Source organism: Dryobates pubescens, chromosome Z (assembly GCF_014839835.1).
Source record: "Dryobates pubescens isolate bDryPub1 chromosome Z, bDryPub1.pri, whole genome shotgun sequence".
In the NCBI taxonomy this organism is placed as follows: domain Eukaryota; kingdom Metazoa; phylum Chordata; class Aves; order Piciformes; family Picidae; genus Dryobates; species Dryobates pubescens.
In genome coordinates this window covers 38,083,397-38,101,834 of record NC_071657.1, presented here as the reverse complement: position 1 = coordinate 38,101,834, position 18,438 = coordinate 38,083,397, and the positions used below count along the sequence as shown (strand labels likewise).

Genomic DNA, 18,438 nt, shown 5'->3' with positions numbered 1-18,438 from the left:
AAGAAATGCCCTTGAATTGAGTGACTAAGAATGATCTTCGTATAATGCAAATGGAAGATTGCTGCTGAGTCAGTGTTCAAGTCCTGCAACCGCCTGGCCTACACTACTGTTGAGAATTGGGTGCATTCAGTATGAGAAAGTATAGAAGGTTAGAAAATACATTCATCTTTTGGTAGCTTTTAGTAATCGCATGGAATGGGCTTGGGTACACAGAGTTCCAGGAAGATTAGTTAAACTTCCTTAAACCTTTTTTCCAAAATTAACCTGGCATAAGTGAATTTAAGGCCACTTCAGTTTAAGAAACAGTTTCATTCTGAGTAAACATTCACACAGGTATTTAGTTCAACCACAAATTACTTCTGATTTTTGTCCTTGAATACACTCTGGTGACAGGCTCAGTGTTAACAGTTGATCCAAACAATGAGAGAACCATTACTCCAACATCTGTTAAAGTAGGGATGCACATGCTTTTGATTCTAGTGTCCCAGATACCAGTACCCTAGCCTGAGTCAGAGTTACGTGCTTAGTTGCAAACTGCATTGAAAAGGTTCTCAAAAATCCATAAATGTGCTAGGAACATGAGACTTCCTCAAGAAATGCTCTAACCAGTCCTATACTGGAGTAAGACTAGATGATAAAGGGCAATTCTGGATGTGAACTTCAGGTTAATGAACACTTGTGGCCTTTTAAGTCTCATCCAAAAGTAAACTCCATTATTAAAATGACTTGCAGATTAAAAACTTGTCTTTAATAATATAGGTCTCTGTTACAAAAAAAACCCAAAACAAACACCAACAAACCCAAAACAAAACCAAACACCATAAAAACAAAAGAACCCCCACACCTCCCAAACATGACTAACAAAAAAACCCCCATGACACTGAGTTCTATAGACAATTACAATACAGTGCCACAAACAGGCCAAGAGTGCTTGTTAATCCAGTACAGAGAAGCAAAGAACAATAACAGATGCCCACAAAAATCCTACAAATTGTACCTCATGTGAGCACACAGGCAGCTGAGTGTACAGTCTGCATGGGTTCATTAATATCTGCTAGGTACTGCCATAATTCACTGACCCGGTGACTAGAGATGCTCCCTCACAGATGGATACCAAACAGATCTGACAAGAGAGCCTTCCCACTCCTGCCCAGTGCTTCCTGCTGCACGCACGTCTGATTGGCAGACAGCAAATTCCCCAGCACATTCAGAGTGAGGCACTTCACAGGCCAACCGCATATCCACAGCAGGGTAAAAACCTGCTCTATGTCAGAGAACCAAGCCCTGTCTGCTGAGAACTGTGCACACATGCTCATGGACCCAAAAAGATACCTTTGCTTACAGGCTTTGATATGGATTGCTTTGCAACACCTCCTGTGCTTGTCAACATCACATGTTTAAAGCTGTAATTAATGTAATCCAGAGATAAAAACTAAGCTGGGAATATTACCACCCTTCCTTTGTAACCCCGTCCACTGATGCATTTCTGTTCAGGATTTAGGGGATCTGGCAAAAACACACTTACCTTCCCTGCTAAGCAACCTAGATTGCTATTGATGCAGTACACAGGCACTTCATGACCACTAACATGGTGCAGAATCTTTCACAGAACCCTACAAGAACTGTTTTTTTGAAGGATTTTTACATAAGGCTACTTGGTCTCTGGGTCACAGCTCTCCATTTGCTTTGCTGTGCTCTCCAGCATGCTTTCTGCCTGAGTCCAATCCTGCAGCTACTAGAACAAGTTCAGCATTCAGAAATAGAGGACAGGAAGGGACAGCACAACTTTTTACAATCACTCATAGTTATGCAACAAATCTTCTCTTCAGAAGGTCCACAGTACCCACTCCACATTAGCCCCTCTATAACAGTCAACTCCGTAACAAACTACTTTCCAGTGCTTTCCAGCAATTATACATAAATACAAAAATCCACAGGTGTAAACTGCCACAGGAAGAGAGAAGGAAGGATTCCACAGAAAGCCGCAGAGACCCTTGGCATTATTTTCAATGGAGGTACAATTGGTGCCTTAATATCCTGCTCAGAACACAAAAAGAAAATTAAGCAGTCTGTGGGATGTTTGAGGTTATCAAGGGGCAGCTGGTTTAATGCACGTCAGTGAAATCCCAGACATTGGTCCCTCAAAATTGCAGTCAATCTGCAGGATCCAGAAGACAGAAATATTGCTTGATAGAGGTTGCAGGGTCCACATTGCACTAGAAAACTGTAGCGAGACAAGGGCACATGTGATCATTTAATGCATTTCAGGTGATCAGCAGAAGCTTGTGCTGATGTGAAGACTCAGCCATGGCCATCTGCTTGGACTCTAGCTTTCTGGGGTTCAGCTGTAGTCTACTGGAACAAAGCAAATGTTCTGGCCTTTAAATAAGGCCACTTTGCCTGGATACAAGTGTCCACTGAAGCAAAAAATACTCATTTGTAAGGACTGTACCCGAACATTTGAAAATCTGGTCCAGGTGTAGACATGACTAGCTAAGCCCCTACATTAAATTAGGGGCCAGTGGACACCAGACTAGTCCCCAAGATCACAAAGCCTGAAACTGAAGCAAGCCTAGTTCTTCTTCCAGCCACACTGGGGTGACAGCTTCAAAGACATCCTCTGCCCCATACCTGTACAGACCAGGTAATACAGGCTTGTTGATGCCTAGAGCTGTCTTTGATTTTGATCCACAGAAAACTGACATATTTGGTTCACTGCTGATACAAGTTAACTAGATCCACCCGCATTACTAACACATTGACAATGCTCTGCAAACTGAGAAAGACAGAGGAAAATCAGTTAGCATCCTTTCAGATGTTCTCCCAACTGACAATAGGCAAGAATTGTAAGGCAGAGATGCAGAAAACTGATAACCCAAACACTCCCAGCTCAGCTGGAACTGAAGTCCATCTGTTAACTCCACTTCAGACTTGTCTGGTAAATTCAACATAGCTGGGAAACTGAAATCCACTTTGCCATTTAGCACTGTAGTGCTATGACACGAATACCAGCAGTCTTCTGTATCTCACTTCAATAAAGCGTTGAACCAACAGCAGGTATCAGGTGATGATTTCTGACATTTACCCAGAACTGTCCAAAGCTAAAGCAGCAACAGTTTTTGACTAAAACCATGAAAACTGTGTGAATTAATCACCATACCAAAAGTCTTCTGTGATGTTAGCTATAATAGCTCTGCTGAAGAGAATCGGGATTTGTACATGCCAGTACTGGACCCATCCTTTTCAATTGCAATCTCTGGCTTTTATAAAGTAGGAAGAATTCTCTCAACTGCAAGAAATAGTGCAGCTTAGTTGTGGAGAGGTCTTTGTGTATGGCAAACAATTTTCATATCCAATCTTTCCATTATGTGAATATTGCAAGTTTTCCACTAGAGGTAGGTATCAATATACAGCAATTTTAAGCCTAGAGACATCAGTCTTACTTCTCTTCATCATCCACAGATCTATTTTTGTCCAGCTCTGTTTCAGCATTTCTCCACCAACGTATTCAAGACAACTATACTTGGAACACACCAGGGGAGACTCAAACTGCCTACAAATTCTGGGTACACCAGGCAACTCTCTAGTAACTCAGGTGCAAACTCAAATTGACATCACAAACAAACAGATACCATCAGAAAAGGCTGTCTTGATAACTTGAATGAGTAATGCATGCTTGGAACAACATCCTGAATCCAGCTCTATGCAACATGTACCTAAGACAACAAGCATTCAGTTAACTGGCCAGCCAAGAAAAAGCAAGGATTAAGCAGCCATTTTGTATTTAGACAGCAAATAAGTGGTGGAAATCCAGTATACAGAGGTCATTTCATACTCTACCAATGGGCCACTCACACTTGTGCACACTCAACATGCTTAAGTTGTCTTAAGTTTTCCCAGTTCCTAACATAAAGCAGAGGAGGGATCACTTAAAAGAAACAGATTCCTCATAGAGAATACTTCCCCAGATTTCTCATAGAGATTCCCCCAGCCTCTTCCTAGGGAAAAGATTTCCTTTACAATTACAAAATAGCTTGTTTAAGCTTGCAGAATCAGTAGATATCAGAGGATGGACAGAAGGGGCTGAGCAATCTGCACGTATCTTCTGATACATCTTGGGGCTCTTGCTATGATCTTAGCAAAGTTCTAACACCTGATAGGTACCTTTTCTGTTCACTAAGACCAGCAGCCATAGCAACACCCACCAGCAGAATTAATTACAGCACAGGGTCCACATGGTTGTCAAATAGTCTGCCTTTTCATAATATTCCCTGCACATGACATTTCCCTCTGCTGCAGAAACACTGCAGTCTCTAGACCTACAGGACTGAAATTCCATCTTGGTGTGCAACTCAGAAAATTACTTAGAAACTTAGGCTACAGGGTAACCTCTGAAAATGCCGATAGTGAATCACATTCTTGGACCAATCCCTTCTTTCTAGATCAGTGCTACCCAGTACTTGGAAGTAGATTGGCTGTTGAAAAGCCCATTGGGTGGTGTGCCAGGAGTTTCCAGATCAAATTCATCTTGAATACAAAGCAGTGTATTTTTACAGCTGTAGATTTTAAAAGGTAAAAAGCTCAAGTGGCACAGATACAATTCCCCACCCCCATGCCTGGTGTCTGTACTAAGTAAACATAAAACAGCCTTCAAAAGCAGCTTTCTGCAAACAATGCAGCTGTTTGCTTTCCTTGGGGGGGGGTGGGTGTAGAAGGGGGGGTGTAGAAGGGGGGGTGTAGAAGGGGGGGTGTAGAAGGGGGGGGGGGCAAGGAGGAAAAAAAAAACCAACCCACACCTTTCCCTGAAAGAAGAAATCAGTACTTAGGGAACAAAGTGAACTTATCAAGCATTATGAGACTGGAACACTTTTAGGATTCTGGCAAGAGCCTGTAGATCTCTTATGTCTCCAGCAATGACTTAAATCCAGTCCTGGTCAGCAAAGCTAAAAGTGTTTACTAGTTGATGACAGTTCAGCGGCCTTCACTTAGCAGTCTCTGCCCTGTTCTCTCGGTCAAATTTTCACATCACAAAAGCTACTACCATTGGCAGCTCTCCACAGATCAAGTGGCCATGGAGAGTACCAATCTAACATTTAGAGATGATGCATTTATGAAGGGGAAAAAAGGCATTGTCTGGTGGACAGCAGAGAGTTTTGAGCTACTCTTGTCAGTTCAGTCCCTTTCCTATGAGCAGACAGTATAGCGCACAGTAAAGTGCATGCCTTCTGCCTCAGATGAAAGCTGTGTTTAATTGCAGCAGCTATTGCCTATGTATGTATCAAGTCAGAGGATACCCACTTTGGAAGAGAAGAGGCAACTAAAGCACAAACACTAGATTCCAGCAGAAATTGTTCTTCAGGAACAGTGAGAAATATCTTAACATTTCATTTCCTTTAGGCAGCATCAGGCTGCATTTTGTGGAGCAAGCATTATCAAGAGCCATGGCAACTCTGCAAAGCCCAGATCCAAGGTCAAAGTCCCCTAGTGCTCCATCAGCTGGGAGCAGGTCCTCACAATGAGTGCTGAAGGAGGACAGGAATGTCTGCCTCATGAACTCATGGTTTGTCTCAAACAAGGCAACTCATCAGAGAACTAGTGGCCTGGATGGACATTTGGATAACAGAAGTGCAGCTTAAGCCAAGAGTTGCAAATTACATCTGCATCTCCCAAATCAAGGTCTAGCATCTTGGCTACTTCTCTGCAGAGCACCAGGATTTCAATTCTTACAGCACAGAAGCTACAATCAAAAGATTAACACAAGTACATCCACTTTGTACAACCTATTACTTTGCAAGGCCATAAGAAGGTCTCAAGGCACAAGTGTTTGGAGGACACCTTCACCGTAACTTCTACAGTTCCCATAAAGCAAAAAGCATTTTACAACTATGCAACTTCAGATAAGACTAAAGGAGGAGAAAAACCAGCATTAGTCTCAACTGTTTTGAGACTGGGCTAGATAAAGAACAGCTGTGGACAAATGCAAGGATTTTTTTCTATCCTGCCTCTAGTGACCCAGTTGGAGACAGCATCCACAGCAGAAAGAGCCAGTGCCTAAAGAATCTGAATTGATGTCCATTCCATCATCAAAACAACTCACACAAAGCCTTTGCAGAACCCATAGAAGCAAACACAACATTCCCTTCTCTAAAGCTTTCAAGTAGTCAAAAAACTTATATCATCTACTGGAGCTCTAGGAAAGAGAAGAAACTAACCATAAAACAACAATATTTTTACAGGATTTTACAGGAATAACAGTATTGCTCTTCTAAAGTAATTTTTTAACCCAAAAAAAGCCTGAAATGACCTAGACAAAAGTGTTTCAAGAAATATGAGCAGCAACAAGACTTCAAACAACTCACCTGATGCCACAAACAAAGCCAAGACCAAGATGAGAATGTGACCACCAGATCCCACACGTTTGTCTCCTGGTTTAAGCACTGTTAGACTCTGCAGCAATCACAAGCAATGCAGGATCAGCAGTGGAGGTATGAGCTTTGAACCCGTGGTCTGCTGGATCGTTATCAGTGTAGCCACACAGACACTAAAAGCAGGTCTTTCATAACCTCCCCACAGAGGACATGTCTTTCCCGTTTGCCAAATTTGTCTTAGACACCAATTTTCCAATTCCATATTAAAAACCACTCAGTGAGAATGCTTTCCTCTTGAAAGTCACCCGTGTCACGTCACAGGGTTTACATCAACTCCTTATTGCTAACAATGTGATCGGAGAGCTTCTGGGTCAGCTAGCAAGGATTTAATTAGGACCACAAACAATATTTGGGTGACAATTCTTGGCGAGATCCTCTACTAGTGTGCTTACTAATACTGAATGCAGCTAGTATGCTGCTTTCAACATGGCCATCCATCTGCCCTCTAAACAACAGTCATCATGAAAGGCACACTTTAAGATGCACCTTCATGATAATCCACAACCAGATTAATTCATTTTCCCTCCTTGAAGAGTAGATCAAATTTTGTAAAAGTAATACCAAAGGGTAGTGCCAAACGTCAGGAAGATGATGAAATAGTCTCATGGACTCCCTCCAGCAAACTGCCACCTCTGGTCCAGACAAAAACAAGACACAACATCTCACTCATTCACAGGATTGTTTGGGCAGTATGCATATAGCTACAAAACACCGAATAAATTACTTCCCGTTGTTACCTAAGGGGGCAAAACCTGTCAGAGGACTGCAGACAACCAGTGAAGGAGGACTTCTCCTGTCAGCACAGGCTTATAATAAAATACCTATTCACAACCTGCCTTAACTGCTGCTATTAAAACAACTAGTGACATAACCCAAGCCCAATGCTAAGTTGAGCTAGGTACACTACACAGAGAATGGAGCCTAAATCCTGCTCTGGCAAGAGTTTGAACTAATATAATGACATGCTAGGGGCAGAAAACTTACTTCCCAACTATTTAGTCAAAGTGGCAAGGGGTACCTAAAGGTATTTAACCTTGGCACTAGGATAGGGCAAATGGGATTTTTCAAAAGTCAGTGTATTACATGTTGAACATTTTTGAATGCTCCACTACAAACAGCTGAGCAGATGATAATTTTGAAAGACTTGGCCCAGAATTAACATAATGAGCAATTAAATACCCTGGCCCTAAACTGTTCAAAGTATGCATCTCTGTCTTCTGTCAACACCGAAGTGGTATTTCTGGGCCATCCCCACCAATCAGAAACAAATCATAGGGTACACTTTCCCAAAGAGTCAAGCACTAGCTTACAAAGTGCTCCACAATACAAATTTGACTAGGTTTCCCAAAGTCCTCAGTGGCTCTTTGCATATGCACCAAAAGACACATTTTCAGAGGTGGCTGATGTTTTATAAGCTCCCCTTGTGACATAGCATGCCAATCTGTTTTGAAAACCTTTCCCAGGTCACAAGGGAACAGTATCTGCTTATGATAATGACCATGACAACTGGCTCTCTTTACTTCTAGCATACTCAAAAAACTCATAGCTGAAAACCAGCACAGCTCCAACGCAGTGGAAGATGTCAAGTTTGCATGCACCACTGCTGAACTGAGCCAAAACCAAATCACATGCAAGTGGCTGTGGCATATGCTTAGGAAAGAGGAATTGCCTAAATGTCAACTGTAACACTTAATATGAAATGTAGTAATCTATTGTACAAAAATCCAGCTTCCACTGGAAGGTTGTGAAATGCAGAAAGCATTTCAACAGGACACTGAATGTCCTCTACTTTACCCATTAAAAAAAAAAAAAAAAAGAAAAAAAGAAAAAAAGAAAAAGCAGAGCAGCCAAAATCTAGTCCATTCTTTTGTCAAAAACAAACAGAAAACCTGATCTGCTTTATCACGGCCAATGTCCAAGAATCCATAGTCCACATTAGCAGATTTTTTTTTTCCTTTTTTTTTTTTTTTTTTTTTTTTTGCTCTAACAGAATGAGCCTCTTCCCTACTAGAATTCAGAAATGATAGAAAATACTGCCAAAATAACATTTCAAAATTTAAGCTCAATTCGTGTCACTACGCTGTGATCGCTGAGCGACTACAGTACACAGTCCACAAAAAGCTACATCACACAGCCTCAGTCACTTTTTCCAGCTGATGATGCATCCTGTATAAGGACAGTACCTTTCAAACTAAGAAAAAAAAAAAGCCAAACACTTCACACTGCAAGAGACACTTTTCTGCTTGGGAGCAACCTGAAGGGGAACAAAGAACATAAAGTCACCCCAAGAAAACCATCAGCATCATCAGCTTTTTCGGAAAATAAAGCCACAGCTCAGAGGGTGTTAGGTCAAAATATTTTACCACCACCCCTTCTACAGCAAATGTTTATCATTTAATTACTTTCAATGAAATAGCTGTATGTCTGGTTTAACAAAGTCTAATACTGAGAGGTGTAGCACAATCCTCCTGCAGAGTGGCTAAAGCATCACTGGTACACTTCTTCTATTCAGTGAAGTTACCAAGCCCTGCAAGCTTTGGCATCACATTCACAAGGATTTTTTTTTCCTTTTTAATGGAGTGTCTTCTCCTACATCTTAGTTTGGGGTTTTTTAACTTGCTCTTCATCTTGGGAGAAAACAAGGACTCAAACTGTGCCCAGTGCAAAACTAAACTGCATATGTACGAAAAGACACATTTTCAGAGGTGGCTGATGTTTTATAAGGTCCCCTTGTGACATAGCATGCCAATCTGCAGTTTGAGGTGTATGTAACATCAGTCTCAGGCTGCGTCAGGGGAGGTTTAGGTTGGAGGTTAGGAGGAAGTTTTACACAGAGAGAGTGATTGCCCACTGAAATGGGCTTCCCGAGGTGGTGGGGTCGCCGTCGCTGGGGGTGTTCAGGGCGAGGCTTGACAGGATGCTTGGTTGCATGGTTTAGTTGATTGGGTGGTGTTGGATGATAGGTTGGACATGATGATCTCGAAGGTCTCTTCCAACCTGGTTTATTCTATTCTATCATTGCCGTTTGGGACCATAATGCCATAAACCAGGGCATATGTTCAGTAACAAAGAAGAAAACAACATGGTTTATACTGTAGGAAATATCACAGTGGTGCCTTTGAGATTCACTTGCATAAAGAATAAGCTGACTGTTAAGCTTGGTATCTGTGCAACTGCAGCAACATATGCTATACAGGTAGAAATAACAGCAGAAGAAACAAAATATCCCTCAACTATGCAGAAAAGCATAGGCCAAGAAAAAGCCCCTAGTACAATGACAGGAAATTACATCGTGGAAAAAAGCAATAAACTGACAAAGGTAGCATTTAGCAGCCATTGTCAGCTTGAGTAGAATTTGATGCTTTGATGTCTACAACAGACCCTCAGCAAGATCAGGGCTACCATCAAACCGTATGGATTTCGAAGCTAGTAATTCACTAAAGTGATAAACAGATGTCCAAGTACTTTTGCATGCAGTGAGTGTTGGCCATCAAGAGGAACGCATTTCTGATCAATCTTGGCAACAGATACAGAGTTCAATAACCACATTATCTCTGAAGTTATTCACAGAAGAATATAAAAATAAATGATAAGAAGGAAGCTCGCGTGCCTGCACTGATAGGTGTGGCACAGGGCAGCTAACTGGGATCACTGCCAGAAACCATGTGCCAATCTTCCCTGTATTGCCTGATCCGCAGTGGAAACTGTTGTTCCAGATACTTTGTATTCTGCAGCTCCAACTGCACAATCCATCGCCCCACTGCTGAAGTTTTAATACTGAAGGGTCAGCATGACATTCAACAGACGTGCAGAGCTAATGTATGCCTATTCTACCACCACACACATACAGACCTAAGAGAGAGAGATGGCAGAATTTGTTCATGTCCTAAACTACATCTTGTGATGCAAGACTCGGGACAGAGCTCCATTAATTTGCTGCAACAGTTTCAAGCAGAGAGGTGAAGAGCTGTGGTCTACTCCAGTTAAATGACCTGGAACAGAAAACTCTAGGTAAGTGCAAAAGTGGCATGGAATGCCAGAAAGAAAAGCAATAGGCTTGCAAGAGAGAAATTAAAACAAAACTTTCGCAAGTTTTTTATGGATACAAGATCCACAACATGCATTTTTTTGTTGAGCTTAGGATATCCTTAATGGTGCTGAGAAAGTTCCCCAGAGTCAGTGCATACTCCCAAAGACAATCCATCTGACTGCAGTTATGTCTGGTTTCATATATAAACACAATTGGGAAGATAGATGCAGTGTTACGAAACATTAAAAACATGTCACAAGAACTGGGAATGAAACTCTGGAAAACACAGCAATCAGGAGAACACAAGAAAGCAACCTGGGGGAAAAAAAATAAAGACCTGAAGAAATCTGAAAACAAATGGTATACAGGTGATGGTATCAATTTTCTAGAAGAAAGAAGCAAGTCCAGATCTCCCCAAACACAGCAGAAAAATCTATTGCTTACTTTAGGCTGAACATTTAAATGGAAGTCTGGGAGTGCTGGGGGAAGGTGGGTGGGGGCCAGGGAGGGAAGAGCAGTAGGAAATATTGCTCTGATTTAATAAAGAATAAGCCATCTGAAATACTTTAAAACCAAAGAAATTAGATTAGAGGCACCTTCTCCATTGGTGGACCAAACATACAAATGCATTATCAGCTTAGGATTTTTAGTAGGAATATTTCAAATAGAGAAGCAGATTTGAACTTTGACTCCTGTACTGCTACCAGAATGAAATGTCCATGTGTCTGTACTCTGAAAAGGCTGGTGGCTGCTTTATTTTTTTGATGAGGAGAGGTTTTGGTATTTTCAACCCATTCAACTTTGGTCCTAACTCTGCTTTTATCTGCAGTCACAGCCAGACTTCTGTTAAGGGAGTATAATTACAATACAGGGAAGAAGAAAAAAGCCATATTGATATATTTCCCATGAATATAGCTGTCAAACAAAAGAATATGCACAATTTCCTTGTTTTTTGCAGACACACACACACACACAAACTGAATAATAAAAAGCACCCAACACCCCCCCCCAAAAAAAAAACCACAACCCCCAAAAACACAAACAAAACAAAACACAAAAACACCAAAAAAAAAACCCCACCCCACCAAATCAGCTGGAAAAGCAGATGTTTCATCAGAAAACCTATAAATTAAACCCAGGCTGCTGACACTAGCAACACAGACTATAATCTTTAAAAAGACATGTTGCCTCCTGCAGGTGAGAAGAAACACACTTTCGCTTCTACTATGAAGAATACAACTATGACATGACAAAAGTTTATAACAGTGGTGAGAGCAACTAGGAAGAAATGGGCAAGCCAACACAAGAAGATGGGCTCAAGTGCTGGGAAACAGATTCTCCTAGTCCCTAGTCCTGCTCTTGTCACCTATACCACCACCACCACCATTGCTGCTCTGACACCTTCCGCATCACTTAATTTTGGCTATTACTAAGGAATCAACCAAGAACCCTAAGGAGAACTAGTATTAATTTGCTTGCTTGCTCCTCGTAGCAACAGTTCATTTGGAAATGGGCTAGTAAAACTGCAGATTATTTCAGGGAACCAAGCAAGTATGGTGGTAACAGGTTTTGGCCACCTCTATCTTCCACACAGTCATCCTGCATGCTATTTGCTAAAAAGGAAACCACACCTCCAGAATGATCTCTGAACTGTGGTCAGAGGCTCTGACTTTGTTTGTTCTTTCCCAGAGAATGACCTTGTTATCGAGCCCAAACCAGAATGGTTTTGGAAATGCTTTTTTGCCCTCCTTTTTCCATCTAATACCAACTGTTCCTAACAAAGTTAGGACAACACAAACCAATCTCATTGCATTAGACAGAGCTCTGCTAAGCAACACTCCTCCAGAAAATAACAGAAGAGGAAAAAGGTCAGCTTGTATGTGGATATTTATGCTATTCAAACTGACATGCATTCTTATTATCCATGATCAAGCTTTTTCACTAAGAATCCAAAGAATAATGATCTCAATTTTCCCCATTTTCCCTACAATGTTAGCCTGTTGTGTCAGGAAAGCTGCATCAACAGTTTTACATCCCACTCTGTCTTGCTCTCACTCCTAAAGGCAAGCTCACATGCTTTTTCCCCCCGCAGAGTGACAAATGCTAAAAAAGACTAGCTTTGTGGCCACCTATTTTAAAGAAACAGGCCCAAAAATATACAGAATAGGGTACAATCATGGCTGTCCAGGTCCCCACTGACTGGAAAGGGGGAAACATAATCCACATTTTCAAAAAGGAAAAGAAGGATGACCCAGGGAACTATAGGCCAGTCAGTCTCACCTCTGTGCCTGGTAACATCATGGAGCAGATCCCCTGGAGGCACAGCTGAGGCAGAAGAGTAACAAAGAGGTGATTGGCATGGTTTCACCAAGGGCAAATCCTGCCTGACAAAACTGGTAGCCTTTTATGACAAGGTCAAAATATTAATAGACCAGGGATGAGCAACTGATACAATTTACCTGGACCTGAGCAAAGCCTTCGACACTGTCCCATACCACATCCTGGTCTCCAAGCTGGTGCAGTATGGGTTTGGATGAATAAAGAACTGGCTTGATGGCCGCACTCAAAGAGTGGCTGTCAATGGGTCCATGTCCCAGTGGAGGCCAGTGACAAGTGGAGTCCCTTGGGGATCAGTCCTGGGACCTGTCGTGTTCAACATCTTTGTTGGTGACATGGACAGTGGCATTGAGTGCACCCTCAGCAGGTTTGCTGATGACACCAAGCTGTGTGGTGCAGCAGACATGCTGGAGGGAAGGGAGGGCATCCAGAGGGACCTAGACAGGCTGGAGAGGTGGGCACAAGCCAGCCTCATGGGGTACAAGAAGACTAAATGCAAGGTGCACTTGCAGCCCAGAAAGCCAATCACATCCTGGGCTGCATCAAGAGAAGCATAGCCAGCAGGTCGAGGGGGTCATTCTCCCCCTCTACTCTGCTCTGGTGAGACCCCACCTAGCACACTGAATCCAGTTCTGCAGCCCCTGTTACAGGAGGGATCTGGATGTGCTGGAGTGTGTCCAGAGAAGGGCCATGAGGATGATCAGAGGGCTGGAGCACCTCTCCTGTGAGGACAGACTGCAGGAGTTGGGACTATTCAGTCTGGAGAAGAGAAGGCTCTGAGGAGACCTTATTGTGGCCTTCCAGTATCTGAAGGGGGCCTACAAGAAAGCTGGGGAGGGACTTTTTAGGATGTCAGGTAATGATAGGACTAGGGGGAATGGAACAAAAGTAGAAATGGGTAGATTCAGACTGGATGTTAAGAAGAAGTTCTTCCCCATGAGGGTGGTGAGACACTGGGACAGGTTGCCCAAGGAGGTGGTGGAAGCCTCAGCCCTGGAGGTTTTTAAGGTCAGGCTGGATGTGGCTGTGAGCAACCTATCTAGCTTGTGGTGTCCCTGCCCATGGCAGGGGTGTTGGAACTCGATGATCCCTGAGGTCCCTTCCAACCTTGACAATTCTGTGGTTCTATGATTCTACTCTAATCGGAAATTCAAATCATGGTAGTTCTGATTTGTGCTGTATGACTTTCGTACAGGGAATGGAAATTTGGGACCTACAGCTACAGAATACGAAATTTTAGCTTTTCTGTGGTGATTGTCATTTGAACGTTACAAGTATAGTCTTACCATGGTATTTTTAACCTATACTCAGTAACTGCAGATGTGTGTGCTCATTATCTATACAGAAAACACAAATCCTCAGCTGGCATATGACAGTCTTAACAAAGAGCAAATTTCTAACATATCAAACCTGGAGAAAGTGGGTAGAGTCCCTGCCTGCCTCAGATGAGCAAGGAAAATATGTCCCATATATATGTTTTTGAAACACTACGTTCTGACTCCAGCCCCTCTCACAGCAAGAGTCATCAAGAATATCCAGCCTAATAGAATCATGCTGGTGTTTGGTCAGCCATGGCCTCCAGACCTCAGTATTTAGTGTGCTGCTCAGCCTAGAAGCCCTATATAAACAGCAAGGGTGCTTGCTCCAAGGTTACTTAAACAAAGCCTTCGTCCGGTTCCCTTTCTGCGCTGCTCATCATCGTCGTGCTGGCTCCAGTGCTCACAAAGCCATGAGGAGACTCTGGACACAGAACACTGAAAACAACAAAAAAAGTCACCAGAATAAAAGAAGAGAGGTGAAAAAGATCAGGACTGGTGAAGTCCAGTGCCAGCAGGGAGGATAAAAATGGACAGGGAGGAAAAAAAAAGTGGGCAGTCAGGGAAGGGAACGAAGTAGGACCATTACCAGCTCACTAGCAGCCTTCAATTACTCTGGATTAAAGTTCTGAAGAAACCACACCCTAAGAAACACTGTGTCTGCATGGTGCAACCCCTGTGATAAACACTACTAGAGCTGATCACCCCTGGCCACAGATGGATTGAGTTCAGTACTGATCCTCTTCCTGCTCTTTGTGGGTCTAACTCTGCTAGGCAAACTCACTGATGAGAATAGTCTGACAGAAATGAAGGCAAGGAAAGACCTGCTTTCAGAGTTGCATATGTTGCACTGATGAGCTCATGAAAACGCTCCAGTCCCAGAATCTGCACAGTCCACTGCTGCCTTCCTCAAGTCTCTGAAACTTACTCCTGAATCATAGCAGACTTTTTACCCTCTCACAGGGAGAAGTTCATTTTAAATACTCATGGTATTTCACCTTCTGCAGTCAGCCTTTAAACACACACCATTCTTCCACTCTTGTGGATACCATGATGATAGGTGTTGCATTCGGTGCCACATCAAGTCTCTGCTTGTACCAATAGCATTGAGCTAAACTTGTGTTTGAAGACAAATTTAGCATTACAAAAAAGGTTTTTCAGCAGCTGCCTGTGGCAAATCGATTTATAAATGTGCCTCAATCTAACTGGATGAAGAAACAATCAAGCATTTTTCAAAGTACCTGCTTACTCTGCTATGCAACTGTATTCACAGGAAGTTTGGAATTCACAGCTAAAAGACTGCTGTAACTCCTACAAACACCAAAACCTTACATAAAGCTGTACTTTGAGGCGTTTGTTTCACCAAAATATCATATGGCTAATTGTACTCCGACAGCAATTTATTGCAAGCAGTTAGGACTAGCTGCTTGATTATTAGTCTAATCTCACACGACGACAACTGTGACCTCCTGCAACACAGACGCCAGCAGGTCATCTCCTCAGAACACCTACAGTGAGCATAAAAAAAAAAAGCATTATTTTAAAATACCGGGCATTCTCAGTTTAGCATATTTAGCTTCAATTCTACCGTACAGTTCTTGTGTTCCACACTACCAAATTAAGAGTTGACTTCTAATTCTTACTATAATCAGCCCTACCAAATTACAATAACATGAAAAACAAGGTGCTCCATGTCATGAGTAAAGGCATCAAACTCCTGGTGTTACCTCTCAAGACCATACCATATACGTGTTATTTTACCTTACAAATTTATTACATAAATCAAGATTCAAATTCGCGCAATGCACTGTGAAGACCCACCAAGAGGCATTTGTATCTGTTGCGTCAGTAACACACTGCAGAGCCCCAGGTAGTGTCCACTTGGGTTGACAGCCTGCAGAGGCATCATAGAGTAACCCACTGATCTGTGTTACGGGAAAGTCTCAACACACATCGCCGTTCCCACTTGGTAGGGAGGCGAGCTGTGTCACAAGGTCCAAGCACAAAAAGCATTTACACTGAATGTTTACTACCATGACCCTCTTTCAAAACTGAGCGAGACTGCTCCATTACAAAAGCCTTTCAACAGCAAGCTCGGCCATCTGTTGTTACTGGAACATCCCCAAGATACGGCTGTACTCTGCAGTGCAAGCACCTACTCATTTTCAAAGGCACCGCCAAAAAGAGTTTTAATGTGTTAATCCATATCAGTAACTTTCAAGAATGTCCAACTCATCTTTAGGCTTCAGTTTAGCACACGTTTACAAGCATGTAAGCACACGTTAACACCCCTGTGGCTTCAGTAAGGTCTATTCCAACACACTAAAGATCATTTTTTATCTAAGTTTTTTGCAGCAACTTAAAAATCTCTAGGGATAACAGCTGTGGGAAGAGGAAGGGAGGACTCCTGGTTTAATACAGGCAAAAAAAAACCTGTTTACTATGAACTTTTCCTTTAGAACTGGGGTATCATTCCTGATACATTTTAAGCATCGGGGCAGTCATGCACCCGCAAGAACTAAGAAGCGGTAATTTTTAGCAGGTTTGCGATAGGGTGCAACGGAACAGCCCAGACCTAACAGCAGCCTGCATACAGAAGCAGGGCTCCCTGCATGCAACCGAACCTCCTCTACTCGTCACAAAAAGTGGCCGAATCGATCTTTTATTTTTACACTCCTGAATGATCCCAAGGCGCTCCCCTTTCCCCACACGACTTCATAGCCGTTATAGGATTCGCCCAAAAGAGACGGAGATGAGACCCCTGCCGTTGTCTTCTAGCGCCCACCAGGGCTGGAAGAGGCGGCGGTGAGGTGAGCCACCCTACGCGAGCGCTGCCAAGGCAAAGCCGCCTCGCTCGGGAGAAGATAAAATAAAATTATTACTGAAGAAATAAGCACACATACAAAAAGCAACAACCAACCAAAAGAAAAACCACACCAACCAACCAACCAAATCCACCACCAAAACCGCAAATCATTATTAGTGCCTTCCCGATCCCCAGCTAGTCTTTAAGCCGTCCTTAGAGACACACTCCTGACACACCGTGCACTGCGAGCGGCACCACACCGAAAACAAAACCAGAAACAACCCCCCTATTTATTTGCTTGGTTTTGTGCTTTCCCTTTATGCCGCCTGCTCCAAGCGTAGCGGCAACACGCAGAGAAGCTTCTCCAGACAGCTGCCCCCGGCGCGTCCACCCTGCTGCCGCCTACCTCCCCGGCCGGCAGCCGCCGTCGGTCCCGTGGGGAGCCGAGCCGAACCCAACCGCCTCCGCCTACTCTGCGCTCCCTGCTGCGTCCCCTTCTCCGCTCCCCGCTCCGCTGCCGGAGGCCCGTGCCCCGCAGCGCCTCTTATAGGAGAGCGTGGAGCTGCCTGCGGCCGGGGCGACCGCCCCTTCCACAGCCGGAGCCGCCCAGGAGCCTGCTTTCTCCCTTTGCCTTTCTTCTGCTGTCCTCTCTCCTTTTCTTCTTCCTCTTTACCTTTCCCCACTTCTCTCCTCTCTTTTTATTCTATCATCTCTGTCTCTCTTTTTTTTTCTCCCTTCCCCCTCCCCCTTCCCTCCTTTTCCGTCCGCAGCTCCTGTTGAGGCGTGGGGAGGGCGGGTACGTGAGGACGCGGCAATTTGCATGTGGGCGTGCACGTTGCAGCCAAAAACAAACTGTGAGGCTGTGTATGTCAGCTCCGACCCCTTCCTCTCGGAGCTCCCTGCTTCGGTTTTTGCGGGACTCCGAGTTCCCAGGTGCGTGAGAAGCACCTCTTCAGGCAGCGTCTGTCCCCGCTCCTGACAGCCAGCAGCCCCTCCCTACGGATAAAAGGAGCAGAAACCCGGGCCCTGAGTTACTTGCGAGCTCACTGCGTTCCCATCACCTTCACCTCTACGCCTGCTCCGCTCCAGCATCTTCAGAGTTGAACCGGTACAAGTAGGGCACAGATGCATCCTTACCTGTCTAGACTACACAGTATACCAACAGCGCTGGCTGGAATGCGTGGCAGGAATCAATCCATAATAACCAACTTCATCAGGACCAGAATTTGTCCTTCCGGTCCCTCATGGAAAGGAGAAGGGAAGGAACTGTGAAAGCTAACACCTTGATACTTACCCATAAATAAAGATGGTGTCAGTCTTTGGTGACATGGACAACGATTCATAATGCTCAAATTTGGCTTGCCCCAAACACAAAATCCATAAATGATGGCATATTTTAGCTACCTGAGAAACAGCCTGTAGTATTGATCTTAGCAATTACTACATTCTCAGGTAGCTTAGAGTGTCACAGTGCCTTGTCCTCACAAATGGGCTCCTCCCCTAGAAACACCACCCATGATG

General features: G+C 43.6%; 1 protein-coding gene across 1 annotated transcript in view; it reads right to left on the bottom strand.

Annotated features, from left to right (window-relative positions):
* The window catches only part of ABCA1 (ATP binding cassette subfamily A member 1), a 97,928-nt gene extending 80,550 nt beyond the window's left edge, over positions 1-17,378 (bottom strand). Inside the window, exon 1 of the mRNA XM_054179013.1 lies at positions 17,324-17,378. The gene's annotated coding sequence lies outside the window, so the exon portion shown is untranslated. The remainder of the gene's footprint in view (positions 1-17,323) is intronic.
* Positions 17,379-18,438: the final 1,060 nt, after the last annotated feature.